The sequence below is a fragment of the Lepidothrix coronata genome, unplaced genomic scaffold (assembly GCF_001604755.1).
Source record: "Lepidothrix coronata isolate B3197 unplaced genomic scaffold, Lepidothrix_coronata-1.0 Scaffold77, whole genome shotgun sequence".
Classification (NCBI taxonomy): domain Eukaryota; kingdom Metazoa; phylum Chordata; class Aves; order Passeriformes; family Pipridae; genus Lepidothrix; species Lepidothrix coronata.
The window spans coordinates 1,630,426-1,646,154 of NW_016690257.1; the positions used below are offsets into that span (position 1 = coordinate 1,630,426).

At 42.6% G+C, this 15,729-nt stretch overlaps 1 protein-coding gene across 2 annotated transcripts in view; it reads left to right on the top strand.

Moving 5' to 3' along the window:
* Positions 1–468: 468 nt before the first annotated feature.
* Positions 469–15,729, top strand: part of ST8SIA5 (ST8 alpha-N-acetyl-neuraminide alpha-2,8-sialyltransferase 5) — a 69,300-nt gene continuing 54,039 nt past the window's right edge. For both annotated transcript variants that reach the window (XM_017819819.1, XM_017819822.1), the window contains exon 1: positions 469–640. The gene's annotated coding sequence lies outside the window, so the exon portion shown is untranslated. The remainder of the gene's footprint in view (positions 641–15,729) is intronic.

A 15,729-nucleotide genomic window follows, 5' to 3' on the forward strand; every position in this document is an offset into this window, starting at 1 on the left:
TTCAGCACTCATACCTATAAAAAGTTGCATCGATTTAGGATTTAAGATTTAGAATCATGTTCATATTTTAAGATAAATAAGCCCCTCTAAAGACCGTTTCAATGTTTCTTGCAGATTTGAAAATAAAGCTTGATGGTAAAAACATTCCTTAGAGAAGTTTTATTGACTTCGGGGGATTTCAGTGCCACTGGAGCAACTGAAAGATCTGTTTCCAGAAAAGGCATGGATTTAGCTCAAGAAAAAGGCTTCCCCCAACACAAACAGCTGTTTCTTGTCACATAAGAAAGCAAAGCTGCAAAAGAAGTTGGGCATAAATTACAGGGTGAACAAAACTGCTGCTTCCCTGCAAAAATCCCTCACAAAAGTCTGGAGCATAGGAGGGTTTTCCGGCTCATGATGCAAGAGCCGTGGGCTGGGCTGAAGCTTGACATCAGGAGGAAACTGAAACCCAGCATTGGTGGAAGCTGCCTGTGATGCAGAGGTGAAGGCTGGATCTGGATGCTTCGGGGAGGTGAAAGAGGGGGACAGCCCACGATCCAAAGAGCGAGAGAAGCAGGAGTCCATGAGTGGCAGTGGAGGAGAAACTGGGAGAAAGGGGCGGTCTGCCAGAATAGGAGGGCAGCCTCAGCATTTGTAGAAGGTAAATAAGCAATCACAGTAAAATAAGGGGCAATTGGAGTGCACAACGTCTGGTTGCTGCTGCTCTCCTGGTCTGGCTGGATTCCTTGCAGATGGTGTGTGCTGTTCTCTCCTCAGCACGTTTCTGTTCACTCGTGCAAGGCTTTACAGGGAATCTGGTGATCTACGCTAATCTAAAAGCCTTGTTAAAAACTGTGAATCAACTCCAAACACAAAAGAATTAGTTTTCAATTGGTGATTTTTCTTTTCGAAGTACATTTGTAAGGGAAAAAAAAGAGAGTTCAGAGACAGGTATGTCACATCCGTAAGATGCATGCGTTTCACGGGAGGGGGGAATTGAAAGATAAAGATCTCCTGCAATTAGCTGCTGAACTTCATGTTTACTTTAGATCGCTTCCTTTAGGTCTGTTAGCAAGCTGTTAACACCTGCAGGGAACAAAGTCGCCAAAAAATCTTGGAGTATTTAAATAGTTCTGATTGTATTTTCCTATGTTAAGAGAATGGTGTGAGATTGCAGAAGCAGGATATAAAGAGGGATCATAGTGGAAACTGACTGTGTGATGAAGTGTAAACAAATCAGAAGTCAAATTAAGTCCTATTAAATCTGACTCAGAGATGATTTGCCTCAACTTGACTTCTGTGGGGTTGGAGGGTGTTTTCTCCTGTGCTACCTAAATGGTATCTGAGCATTGTGCAGATGCTGCCGAGTTAATCAAACGAACATTCATTCGAGTACGAGCATGAGCTTTTAGGGATGAGTGATCAGGGCGTTTGCTGAGGCTGCAGGTCACACAGGACCTCCTCAAACTAAAATAACAGGGCACATCATCCTGTGTGTGGGTGGAAATGGGAGAAAAAGAAACCTCTCTCTTGGCATCTGACCCTACAATTGTGACACTGGCTCTGCCCTTGAAGAGAGAGATTTAGGGTTTTGTTTCCTGGTTTCAAGTAAATCTCTTATCTAGGATCTAGTATCCACTATCCACCAGTATGCTGAGAGGCAGCAATAATGAATTTTTCCATCACATCCAGGGGAGGCTGATGGCAGCACTGCACCTCTCTGGCATTACACGCTCTAATTACATGCCAGGTTTTCAAGAGATGCTGAGGCATCACAGAAAAAACAGATAAAAGCCAAGATTCCAGAAAAAAAAAAAAAAAAAGACAGACCAGATCAGACAAACACCAACAGAGAAAATGCAGCTCATTTCATGGGCAAAAAACAGCTATCACAAACACAGGCTGCAGTAGCTGGAATTAATTGCACTCCAGAGGGATGATGCAGCACCCATGTTTTGAAGATCTAAACAACTTTCCAGCCACACACCAGTCCTGTGGTCAGCACTGTTTGGCAGGAGGCCAGGATGGTTATGCACTTAACTCCCTTCTCAAAAGAATTTTCCACAGGTATATGAGAATGGGGGATTTGATGGAGTCATTAGGCATAATATTTTAAATTAACAGTAACCAAACGACTCAGTTTTTTGCTCAAAGATGATCCAAATTTTGGACAGGGCCCAAATAAGCTTGGTTCAGATCAGTGTACAGAAGCACCTACACTTGTTTTGAGAATGACTCTAATATTTCTAAAGCATATCAATATGTGAATGAATCATAGTTTTGAAAGGCTGCAACTATTTTGGACAAAGGCGTTTAAGGATTACAGGTGTTTTTGACCACCAGTGTTGGTTTCCTGCAAATCTGAATCTCTGTCTTTGCAGAGTGATTTTGTTCTTGGCTGTTATTATGTTTACTGTAATTATAACTTATTTTTAGGAGTCCACTTCATATTTCAGGCACAAGTATGTTTCTGAAGTATTGAAAAAGAGCAGTGTCCTCTTGTCAAGAAAAGCGAGAAAATGGGAATAGCCAGTACTTGCATTTGTATAACATCAGTTACCCAAGATCCAGGGAATTTTCATTAAAAGGTTGTGTGATAGCTGCAGATCTATCCCTGACTACGCTGGATATGATGGAGTACATGCAGACTCAGACCTCCAAGATTTGCATGGGAAAGAAAACTTGGAAAAATGGGAAGATAGGATACTCTGGATGACACCTGGGGGGGGCATGCATGAAGAAAGGGACAACCTTAAGCTCTAGTAAAGTTGCCAGGTGGCTTTTACAGCTCAAGCTTACCTGTCTAGAGCTTTGGTGCTATAGACAATACTGGTATAGGATTAAATTAGAATCCCTTTTAGTTGAGTTCTCTGAGCATCAGTTTGGTAATTTTACCTCTATGTCCTTTTCAGACCAGTTTTTACTTGGAAACTATTTTTTAAATTGGGATGTGGGAGGCTTACTAGGTCACAGAAAGTGACAGACTGGAGATGTAATCAATACTTCATTTCTGGGAAAGAGGGTGCCAGAGGAGGTGATGCAGGACAGGTGAATTGCTCTAATGGGGCTCAGAGTCATAGACTGAGAAAATTACTTTTTATTGCCTTTGCTCATCGTCGTCAGTTCTAACCCTTGGTGTTCATTTATTAACTTTGCAATGATTCTCTAAAGAATTGGGATGCATTTGCCTTACAAAACTCTCAGTAGTGTGATTCTTGCTGTTTGGGTATTAAGACACGTAGTAAAATATTTAAAGTTATTGATCATAACTGTCAATACAGTCTCTGTTAGGAAAATTAGCTTTAATTAGTAAAAAAAAAAAAAAAAGAGCTCACTAATAAATCTCACTGTGTCTCTCTGGCCTTACAAGTGAGGATGTAGAATCACTGAGGAGCTTCCACCTCCCTTTTTCAGGAACAGGAGGGGAAGTACAACCTCTGAAGTGAAATCTCACACTACTGTCTTTGCCCTTTAAGTTAGAAGAGAACCCTTCTCTGTGGCAAGTTTAACCACAGCCAGCATTTTTGCATTCTTAGCTACTCATGTGGCTTTAGCAAAACGTCACTTTTTGGAGCTCTAAGACTGGGCCAATCAGCAGTTCCAGTTTGTGAACTCAGTTATATATATATCCCAACTTGAGATCTGAGAAGGAAATAGCTGCTGGCCTGCTTTTACTGGCAGTGTGAGAACTGTGCGCTCAGTTATCAGTTCCGTTTTGCTGCTCCTGTCAATATCCTACAAGTGATTTTACAAGTAAAAATTGCATGTGATCATCTTTGTTGGAGGGACTGTATTTTCCATGTGATCCCAGCAAGGAGTCAATATTCTGTAGTAGTTCCCTAACTATTAACTGCTATTTTCTCTGTTAAAGACCTTTCTTATATTTCAATCATGCTCATTTTACAGTTACTTTTAGTATTTCAATTCTGAAATACCTTTCAGGGTCCTAATAAGGGGCTTTTGTCTATCCTTGATTAAATGATGCAATGTATGACATTTCAAGCTTGCAACATTCTGTTCTGAAAAGTGAGTATCATTCAGTTTCAGTGCCTTTGTACTTGTTCATGTAAAGGTAACCATATATGGACCAAGAACCTCAAGTTCAATGGGTAACTAAATTTTGGAAATAAGACAACAGCTGGTGGAATTTCTTAGCAATGGGCACCTTTCTAGACCTGCAGCTGAAACTGATACACTTCACACTTAGACAGCTAATAATAAAAATACCAGTTCACACCTCAGTAGATCTGTTTCTCAAGAAGTTTGTATTGGTTACGGTGAATCAAAAAAAATATTGCTGTGTTGTATGTTGGAGCAATCCACATCTTCTGGTGGCTTCTGGCCTGGGATTAAAATCACCAGAAAACCAATAGTGTTGTTCCTTGCAAAACAGTTCAAGCTCAGCAAAAGTGGCATGGCTCCTGCTTCTTTTCATTTAAGCTTTTGATATCTCTTAAGGCTTAGAACAAAATGAGAGGTATTATTGGTTAGGTAAATGAATACCATCTGCAGCACTTTTCTTTATCTGACAAAGGAAAAAAATGGCTTCAGTTAGGGCTGAAAGCAAATTGCTTGTGGTCCTGGGCCTCAAAACTCACTGGATTTTCTGGGCCACATACTGAATTATTTTTTTATATGAGATTTTCACTGTTGATTATTTTTTGGCAGCATTACATAGATAGAGAGAAAAGAAAATCTGTCCTGAAACAGATTAATTAAGTTTTGTAGAATTTCAAGGCAAATTTATTAAGTGGACTCGTGGGAGCATTCATTCAACATTACAAGAGGTTGCTAGGAGAAACTGTGGAATTTCCTTGGAACTTCCCTGAGCAGACTGCCACAGTTTAGGGTAGACCTTTCTCCCAGTGGAATGTAGGAACGGAGAATGTCCAGAAGTTACAACCTTCAGTAAATTTTCCCTGGCCATGGCAGGTGGGGATATTAGGCAGAAATCATTGGCTGTGAGGGTGGTGAGTCGCTGGCACAGGTTGCCCAGAGAAGCTGTGGCTGCCTCATCCCTGGAAGTGCCCAAGGCCAGGTTGGACAGGGCTTGGAGCAATCTGGGACAGTGGAAGGTGTCCCTACCCATGGCAGGGGGTGAAATGAGATGAGCTTTAAGGTCCCTTCCAATAAAAACCATTCTGTGATTCCATGATTAGAAGACAGCTCTTGCTGCCTTACAACAAAACTGAGATAGAATTTCCTCCTAATGTCTGATCCAAATCTCTCCCCTTTTAGTTTAAAACCTTTCCCCTTTTCTGATCACACTCTGCCCTTGCAAAAAGTTGCTCTCCATATTTTTTATAATCCCCCTTTAGGCACTAGAAGGCCACAATAAGGTGTCCCTGGAGCCTTCTCCATGTGAACACCCCCATCTCTCCCAGCCTACCTTCACAGCAGAGGAGCTTCAGCTCTTGGAGCATCTCCATGGCCTCCTCTGGACCTGCTACAACAGGTCCCCACATCTTCCTTGTGCTGAGGATCCCAGACCTGGATGCAGCACTCTAGTTGTAGTCTCACTAGGGCAGAGTAGAGGGGGAGAATCTCCTCCCTTGATCTGCTGGTCACATCTAAATTAGTCATTTAAGCACTTTCTGAAGTCAGCGGGGAGAGAGGAGCACACCCAAGGGCTGATTTGCCTCAGTACCTACCTGAAAAAGAAATGGAACTTTCTTTGGAGGTGCCCTTTTTCATCTGCTGGTCATATCAGTTGTCTGCTGAACAGCTTTTCTACAGATTATCACCAAGAGAGCTAACATTCAATCAGACAAATTCTGGTTTTTTATGCACCACACACATGTTCTGAGCAGGCCCAGGACACTTTTCTTCCAGAAAGGAAGCTGTATTTAATTTTTTAAAAACTTCAGTTCAGAAAAAACCACAGAATACGTCTTTAATGCTATCAAGATTGAGTGTTAATCAGATATTTTGTCTGCCACTTCTAATGTAATAAGCTTTTTTAAAAGAATCTTTCTGTAAAATGTGACATCCAAAAAATGTAGTTTCTACTATTTGCAGTAAACAGAGCAAAGACAGGTAAAGCAGGCTAGTGCCTGACCTTTGGAAGCTGAACATGTAAAGAGAGGACATTGGGATCATGAAATTAAGGAGCTGAGTACATTTTTTTTAATGCAATTTTTTTGTCAGATGGTAGTCTGAAAGTCTACTGTGTTATTTACAGTTAAAATATTTGAGTGAATGGACTTTGCATTACTATTTTGCGTTAAGAATTATCAGTGTAAAACAAGAACAGGGCTTGTAGTTCTCATTAATCTACATGTAGGACGTTCCATTGGTTCCCAGGGAAACCATTACGGTAGCATTTGAAGAGTACAAATGAAAAAATATGATGAAGCACAGTTGGAGGCACAATCTCTTACAGAAGACTGAGAGCGAGTGAGTAACCCTAAATAATAACTAGATTTGAGGTGGTTACCCATTAGTGAATGAGGACCTAACAATTGATCCTAAGAGAATGCAGAGTATTAAATGATACTAAGAAAAGTAATTTTAGAGATGTGACGTAGTGTTTTCAGCCTACATAAGACTTTAATCCTCAGACCTACTATTCTAAAACTATCAGCTGGCGTTAATCAGGAATGCTTACAGCAGGGATTGAAATGGTCAGTTCACTCCTTTTTTTTCCAATCAAATTTTGCTCTCAACTACACTGCTGTCCCGTGTACTTGTGCAGGTAGGATTTGGTACATAATTTCATCTTCTTTTGATTGCAAGCCAAATGAAAAATTGTGTTCGACTCGCTATACAAGCTGGTTAGTTTTCCCTCTAGATATTCACTAGCCTGTATAAAACCCACCATTTTTTAGGTGATTTAAAATGTGTTTTCAGTGTGTTTTTAGGAGATCTGGACAGAGCTGAGCCGTTGTTCCTAACCTTGTCCTGTAGTGGAGTGGTTCCATAGGGTGGGGGATTTTTCAGTCTGGCTGGTTCATGTCACTGAGTTTGTGCCTCTGATTTCCAAGTACCCTCCCAGCCTCTTACACCTTCTCCCCTGGAGTTTTCCTTATGCAGGGCAGGAGGGATCATACTGGGATTGTAGATTAGACCCTGGGGACAGATAGGAAGGCAGGCAGTGTCACATGCCGAGTGACACAATTTCAACATCACTGTCTTTATCTGCAGTGAAGCAACATCTCTTATTAACTAACCTGTGTGGTGGTGCTCACCATCCTTTCTCAGTCAGATGACCTCTTTCCCCGGGGCTGGAAGGAGCTGCCTGGGTGTCAAGATAAGCAAAGTCCTTGCCTCTCTCAATAGCTTGGCTCTGTTTTTGCTTGTGATAGATGACTCTCCAGATTCTGAGAAAGCTTTGTCTGTTACCCTCCCATATCAGACCAACATCTGAGCAATAGTCAAAGTCAGTGGCTCCTGGTTGTTGTGTGAGTCCTTTTCAAATCAGACAGTGACTGATGTGTCTTACCTTTTCTGGAAGGGACAAACCACAATAATGTGCCATAGAACGGGCTGGCCATTGCATAGCCACACTAAAAGCTATCGCCCCAGAACTGGGAAGACTCTTAAGCTTGATACCATCTTCAGGTGTTGAAAGTTTGCCCAGCTGGGGCTGATGGGTCTGGTCCTCTCTTTCACAGAAATCCCAAATGGTTCAGGCTGGAAGGAACCACAGTGAGTCATCTGGTCCCCTACTCCAGGAGGGCCATTGCAGAGCACGTGGCACAGGATTGTGTCCAGATGGTTCTGGATTATTCCCGGTGAGGGAAACTCCACACCTTGTCTGAGTAGCCTGTTCAGTGCTTGGTCACTGCACAGCAAAGAAGATCTTTTTCATGTTCAGGTGGAAATTCCTGGGCATCAGTTTCTGCTCATTCCTCTTGTCCCATTGCTGAACCCCCCACCCTGAGCAGAGCCTGGTCCATCCTCTGGCCCCTCCCTGCAGGCACTGACACACATGAAGTCTCCTCTCAGTGTGTCCCCTTGAGGCTGAAGAGCCCCAGCTCCCTCAGCCTTTCCTTGTCAGGGAGATGCTCCACTCCCTTCCCAATCTCTGTCAAGCTCCACTGGACTTGCTCCAGGAGCTCTTTGTGCATGGATGAAGTGAGGGAACAGTGCTGGATGCCCTTTTTCCTGAGCAAGCACATCCCTCTCTGACCCATATTGAAAATCTTTGCTGCACACTGGCATGTTATGAACTTCCTGGTGGATGTTGTGCACTTCTCCATGTGCAGGGATGCTGGGTGGAGCTGCAGTGCAGTACAGCTTTGCAGTGGGTATGGTTCATAACCAGAGTGTTGTTTTAAAGGCTTTTAGTAGTGGAAGTGTCGTGGATGAATTCTTCATCCACTCTAACTAGATGAAATTTCATTTGTCATCGGAGATCCTTGCTTTTCAAGAGTTTATTGCTTTTCAAGAGTTTATTCCTTTTCAGTTCCGTGGCTGGAGACTTAAAAAATAAAGTTCACATCTTGTTAGTTTATTGTCATTTTGAGAACTCATTCTCTGCAGCCCAGGGTTATTATTTTGTCCGAGTCTTGCATTGTATAATAGGGAAGAGTTTGTGCCCTTCAGAGTGGCCTTAAATAGCAGTAGCGCAAAGGAAAGCGATCAGATGCCATTAGCAGCCTTCTGCTGGATTAATGGCCAGCAAAATCTGGTGGAGATGCCTGGAGCTTTCTAGCATCACTGCTGTGACTTTGGACATAATTGCCCACGAGCAGCTACACAACATCCAGCTCAGCTACACAACATCCAGCTCAGTTACGCAACATCCAGCTCAGCCACAGCACCCGCACGTCCCTCCCCACCAGCTTTCCCAGCTGAGGCAAACAGAGGCCAAGCCCTTCTCCTGAGGTGTCACAGGGTGAGGCAGCAGCTCTCCTCTGGTCGAAATCCTCCATCTCCACATGGCTCTTGGGCTTTCTGTCCCGGCCACCTGAGTGAAACATCTTTATCTTCCTGCCTGCTTGGATGGGGTGGTTTCGTTGGAAAATCAGCCTGTGCTGTGCAAAAATAGAGAGATGTGATAGAGATGTGATACTGTGCTGCCCAAAGATTCAGCAGGGCTTGCTTGAGAATGCCACAAGTCACTTTTTCAGGCCACCATTTTGCAAACACTTTCAGCTGACAGAAGAGTCCAACCTTCTCACTCCTTCATCTCTATCTTCCTCTCTAGCATCTCTTCTTCTGTCGTTCTGGGGTTCTGTTTGTGTGCTGGGAAGCTAACCTTTTTCAATTGTTTTTCTTCTGGGTTTATTCTAAACTGGATTACCTCTCTGTTAATCATGAAAAACCCATGGCAATACTAATGCTGTGCAAGAGAAGGGGCAGGGCAAGAGCAGACAGAGGTAGATGAGAACAGGACAGGTGTGATTTTTCCATTTGTATTCCAGCTTAAGCCAGGTTGTAGTGCTTTTAAGGCTGCAGCTTCATGTTTTCTTCAGCCATTAAAACACCATTCTGCCCCAGCACACCATGAACTTTTCCATAAAATAATGTAGTCTGGAACACCTAGTTGGAAGTGTTTGAGAAAATCATATTTTTTTTTTCTTTTTAATTAGGGCCTATTAGACCAGATGCTGCACTTTCATTAACCAGTTGCACAGATGTAGGAGAGTCAAAGAAAACCTCATCTGTACCCAAAATACAAAATAATTATATAATTCAGTCTCTTCCAAATCAGGAGATGCTGTTTCACCCCGGGGTATCTTTCAAGCAAATGCACAGACCAGGCTGCAGATGCAGAAAATGTGAGAGGAGGAGAGGAGGCCTTTGACAACCTCCCCAAGCTGGGAGGCAAAGGTCAGAGAGGGGAAGGGAGCTGTTGTACTTTGGATGTTCGGCTTGTCAGAATTTGTTTAGTGAAAAAACAGAAATGTTTCCCAAAGCTCCTTTCCTGGTCCCTGGGTACATCTGTTGTTTTTTTTTTCCCGAAAATGAACTAAAATAACACAGCGGGGAAAAGTTAACTCCCTAACATCAGACACGGGGAAGTAGTGGTGCCCACTTCTGGCTATCCCGTTCTGTGTGTGAGGGGGGAATTGCCACCCTCTACCCTCCCTGAAAGAGTTGAGAACAAAGAGGTGCTGAGCAGCATGTTCAGGAGATAATGTTGCTGTGGAACTTCTGGAGAAGAGGATCTGACCAGCTCCTGGGAATGCCTGACACCCGACTTGGTGACCTTTATGTGATGTAGCTCATCTTTAACCCAAGCAGGATTTTGGGGTGAAAACTGGGGGGAAATTGGGATGAAAATCCCGATTACCTCCCCTCTTAGTTGTCACAGAGCACCTGTAAAAGACTGTAGCCCAAGCAAAAATGAGTCAGGGACATGTGGGGTTTGAGATTCCAAGAGAGCCTTTCACAAGGCCTGAAACAGGAACAGGAGTAGGGAAAACACGACAGCATCACTTGGAGCCAAGCAGGAACTCACCTGCACTAAAAAATGTCTCCTAAAGAAGGCAACCTCTCTTCTACGCTTGCTGCCAATTGTACTTGATTAATCAGGTTTCTGTGGGGGTGTTTTCCTTTGCTCCATTCCTAAGAGCTTATTTTTCCAAAAGTGATCTGAATCTTGTTGCAGGTAATCCGTCACCGGTGAGATCATGACTCTTCCAAAAAGCTGTGAACATTTTGCCCTCAGAAACTAAGAAAATTCGTGTTGTAAATCCATAAACACCTTTTTTTCAAGGCATCAGTCCCACAAAGGTGCATTCGTTCTTTTTAAAGTAATGGTTGTGTGTTTGCCTCCCCACTAAAAAAAGGCGGGGTGGGAGTTTGGCTGGGTTTGATTCCCGTGAAGCTGACTGAAGTTTTCTTGCTGGAGTCCACCAGGTATTTTCAAGCCAGGGAGCGTTTACGTACAACACACCTGTTTCCAATAGCTCCACCACCTCCACAAAGACAGCTGCAGCAGAAAGCCCTGTTCACTCTGGGGAAAGCACATTTTATAATAGCTTCCCATCCCCCAGCCAGATGGGAATCAAGCTGAGGCAGCTGCAGTCCAGGTCCCATGAGAAATACTACAAAAAGTGCAATTAAAATAATTAGTTAATGCCTTTTTATCCAGCATGGTAACAAATAGGGAAAAAGAGCTTGAAATAGCTATTCTGTTTATCAGTCCAGCGTGATATTGGATGCTTCCCAGGGTTGCTGTAAGCTCTCCCTAGGGCTTTAAAAGCTTGTGGGTGCTTGGCCAGTTGCTGGATTAAGGATCTCTATTACTGGTGGTAGCAGGGATGGGCTAAAACCACTTGAGCAGTACGTTTTGCTGTAAGAACATAAAAAAAAAAAAAGAAAAAAAAAGGAAAGAAAAAAAAAGTGAGACTGAATTGATAATAAAGTGATTTAGATTCTGCTCCCTCCCCTGGAAATCAAGATTGCCTCCCATTGATTTCAGCATGTACTGGCTTAGATTCTGATTAAGCAGAATTTGCCTGATGATTCAACTTTATGGGGGATGTACAAACAAAAAATACATGGCCAAATACGTCCCTGGCACAACTCAGTGAAATCTGGCATTTACCCAGTCATTGGCTGCTTGTTGTTTGAGGGTTTCTCTGCTACCCTGCAAATGGTGCAGCAAGTGAAGGTTTCTTTGCAGGCATTCAAATTCCTTTTCTTGAAGTGTTCTTAGCAAATAAAGAAGTGCACCAGGAGCTCTGCCCCCAGTAAGCTGTATTTGTTATTGCCATAGCAGGTGTTATTTATTCTGTAGGCAAGTGACATGGCCGAAGGGTGAAACATAACCTAAAAACCACAGAAGAGTCTCTTAATAATCTCTAGATTCTTCAGTTTCACTCTAAGGCTTCTTCCAGGGGCCGAATTATGCAAACATGAGTATTTTTTTCATTTTATATTCCTGTCATCACTCCCTGTCATCCCTGTGGGGTGACCTGGAGGTCAGGCATGTTAGTGAAGAGTATGAAAATAAGGAAATGTTGAATAATAAATGCTTCAGGTCATGCAAGCTGTCCCTATCTCCCACCTTCCTGGCAGATGATTACAGAATAGCCAAGCAGAGCAAGGTCTCAGTGGCTCACAAAGTGGTTCTGGAGTGTTTGTACCCAGTCTGTGAATCTGTCAATGCTCTTACCCTTTGCATGGGTCATCAAAGGAGTTTTTGAAGCACAGTAAGGACTTTGGGTTGAGGCAGGAAGTTCCAAAAGCTGCATGCCATGTAACTGGGCATTTCCTTTTAACAGTTTCAAATTATTTTACTATTGTTGCTTTTGAAATTCTTTCAGTTCTATGAGAAATGGTATTACAAAGTATCTGATTCTCTTATGTTGTCTTGAAATGTAAATCCCGGTCTCTAGGCATCCCAGACCATTTCTTAATGTTACTGGGGGAAAAAGAAACATCCCAGATTTACCTTGTCTTCCTTCTGTCTGTGAGAGGAGGGTTAATAATAGAAGTGGGAAGAAGGGTTAGCAAAGGGGAGTGCTAGTCATGTGGGCAGAATGCCAGCAGCAAAGCTGGCACATGTTGTTCCATTCTCATGAAAGTATGTTTTATTCATTTGCTGATGATCATCTACAGTAGCTATGAGAGAGAAATAAGAGGGCCAGAGTATAACCAGGTGAAATGCTGTGGCTTTGTCCCCCTTCCCTGGTATAAGGCTGCAGAAAATGTGATTTTCTGTGACAACTTCACTTGATATAATATAGGTACTTTCCGGGGATTAAATATTAAGGAGAAAATAATCATAACTCAACTCTTTATGTTATTTACTTGACATCAACTTGTTTCCGTGCTATTTTCACACTTGGCCCTCTTGCCATCCCACCTTCAACTGTACTGGTCATCCCAAACTCCCATTATAGTCAGGAAAGCCAAAGGCATTTTTAGGATGTGATTTGTTTGACACATCTTTGAGATCCCTTGGGATTAAAAGAACTGTTTTCTCCATAGAGTGTGTTGACTAAATCTCAGCTAACTGCTTGGAGGATTTTTGTAGGTGTAGGCACATACACTGGTGGTGGGAGTCAAGTACATCTATGTTTAGTGCCATTAAGACCAAGATTTCCTGGTTCCCATGAGCTATGTATGATTTTGTCTGTCTTACATGATCTAGGGGGATGTAAAAGGTGGAATTGCTTGGGGAAGTGAGTCCTGTGCCCATTCAGATGGATCCTGCTCTTGTGGTCCTCAGAGTGATAAAATCATAGGTTAAAAGGCAGAGGAGGTTTTTCTTGCCTTATGAAGTAATTGGAAAGTTGTCCTTGTTACTCCTGCAATACAGCTGCAAGGCTGAGAAATGCTACGATTGCTGGTTCAGAAACGAGGGAAGAGATGCCAAGGAGGGCAAAGATACTCACCTGCACTGCACATGGAGTGTGAGGTGAGCTGATAAAGTGGTAGATGACTTCTCCCCACCATGCAGAAATCACAGTTCAAGTGCTGAAAGCAGCCATGCTGTTGCAGAAGTGTCTTTTTGCCTTCCCGAGCCAGCTTGGAGATCTCAGCACTGTGGTGCAGCTCTGCCTGCAGTCATGAAGAAAGCCTGGTAAAATATGGAGCTCTGAAACCAAACCTTCAGCTAATCAGCTGAAGATAGAGCTCGTGTCCCCCCTTGAATGAGGATTAGGATGAACTTGGCTTTTGGAGTACTGGGAGAAAGTTTAAGGTGTTATGTTCTGCAAAAGTAACAAAACTGTTAACAATTTTTTTAATCGAAGCTCTTACATTTAACATTAGAAACCTATTAAAACCAATGGAGAGTGAAGCACTTGGAGCTGTAGTTTGAAATCAGCCAGGATGGATATTGAACTGCAACTTTTTTGTAGCTCTGTAACTTTTCACTAGCAGCTGGGAAGATAATACTTTTAACAGGAACACGTTAAATTCTGGAGCACAGACATGCCATGATGGGAGAGTGGAGATTGCAAGGAAGGGCAGTGGCTATGAAATGCTGAGTTAATGGCTTTTTTGTGTATTTTAGGGAAGGGTGATGTGCTGGCTCCAGGCAGCAGCTGGTGAATCTAAGTGTAGGGCTGGTCAGAACTTGCAGGGATTTGCCAGGTGTGTGGCCCAGAGCAAGGTGTGTATTCCTGTGGAGCTGGTGACCATCCAGATTAGATCATGTGCCACAGCATGATGTTTGTTGTGAAAACACTGATTTTTGAAGTGCCAGCTAGTTCTGCTTCATCATCTGGAAGGAGCAATGCTGAGGAAAAAGGTTTGTCCTTCCTTTCCCCAGAGAAATGGACACTCTGTGTGTAGACCTCAGCTACAACTTCCTTGGATTGTCAAGGAAAAGCTGTAGTGGTATCCAAGGAGAGAGCATAGCACCTGAGCATGAACTGTCTGAGGGAATTAGATGACTGTGCTGTGCTGTGCTGAAAGGCCCTAAGTTTCCTATTGCTTTGTATTTGAAATGATGAATTTTTCCAGCTGGGAAAAGTCAGTGGAAAACTTCTACCTGGTGCAGTGTATTATGAGGGATGTCCCCAGGCCTAAAGGAGGAAATTCAAGAGAAACTGGGAGTCTAGAAATCTGTAAATTAAAAAAGGGTAAGGGTCACTCTTCATATACCCTTTCTACCTTGCTTTTAATTTCTTTCCCTGTTAAAGCTTAGAGCAAAAATTGAATCAGGTTATAATGACAGCATCCAACAGTATATATCCTCCCTAATCTCTTTGTCACAGTGAAAAAAAAAGTACAATTTAGTGTGATTATTGCCCCTGTTATTGAGCAAATGTTTCGCCTGTGATTCCAACGGAGGTGAACTCACAGCACTGTTCTTGTTTGCCAGCTACTTCCATAGACTGCAAGGACCCACTAACAGTACTAGTTATGATTTTTGTTGTAACATCAGGGAAGAGCTCTCCTTATCAGTTAGCCAGTTCTTGGACCTGTGACACTTTCAGTGTAATCTGACACAGTGGTTCGTTTTGTGAAGTGCAGCGTGGATTGCAAAGGAGGACTGGGAATGCTGGTTTGGGTGTTCCTGTGTCATCCACGTGCGTGAAATGGGAGCCAAAATCACATCACAAAATGAAGATCAAAAGTGCAGATGCAATATTTAGTTATAAACAGATGATGAAAAAGGCAACAAGTAGGAATATCTTCACTGGTGAGTTTTCACTGTTGAATATCTCAACACACTGAATCACATTTGAAAGTCGTATGTAATGAAGAATAGTTTGGTAGTCTCTGAACTCAAATTTAGGTCTCAAACACAGCAAAACCATGGTTGTTTATCTTCCTCTGTTACCCAGGTCCAAAGCCTTGCTCTCTCACTGCCACTAGCTATTTTCTTGCTGCTGCTTGCTCATGTAGATATTGTTTATTGTCATATGACAGAAACTAAAATTGCACTTCAGAAAATGCTTTACCAAGAGTAATTTGTTCCCAGCAAGACCTTTTAGCTACACAGTAACATGAAAGCATCAAAATACCAGGAGAACATTATAAAAATAAACTGCCCTGATGCTAAAATAAGCTTTAATTGATTGAGAATTGCACCGAGCCTGACAATCTGAACCATTTATTATTATTTTCCTTTCAAACTTCAGCTACATGTGATTTCAAGTGACTGAATTATAGTTCCCACATACCTTCCTGCCCACAGTGCATGGAAGAAAACCCACGCACAAATTTCTTAGCTCCAGAGGAGCAGCTGGATACACCTGGAAGAAAATAAAAAAGCTGATTGAAAGTGAAGTTCAAATAAAGGTGATGGTGATGTGAACGTTCTGAAAAAAGCCACCCTAAAACCTAATCTAGCTAAATGCCATGCTGTGCTTCCCTCTCCTCAGAGGAGAGCTCTCC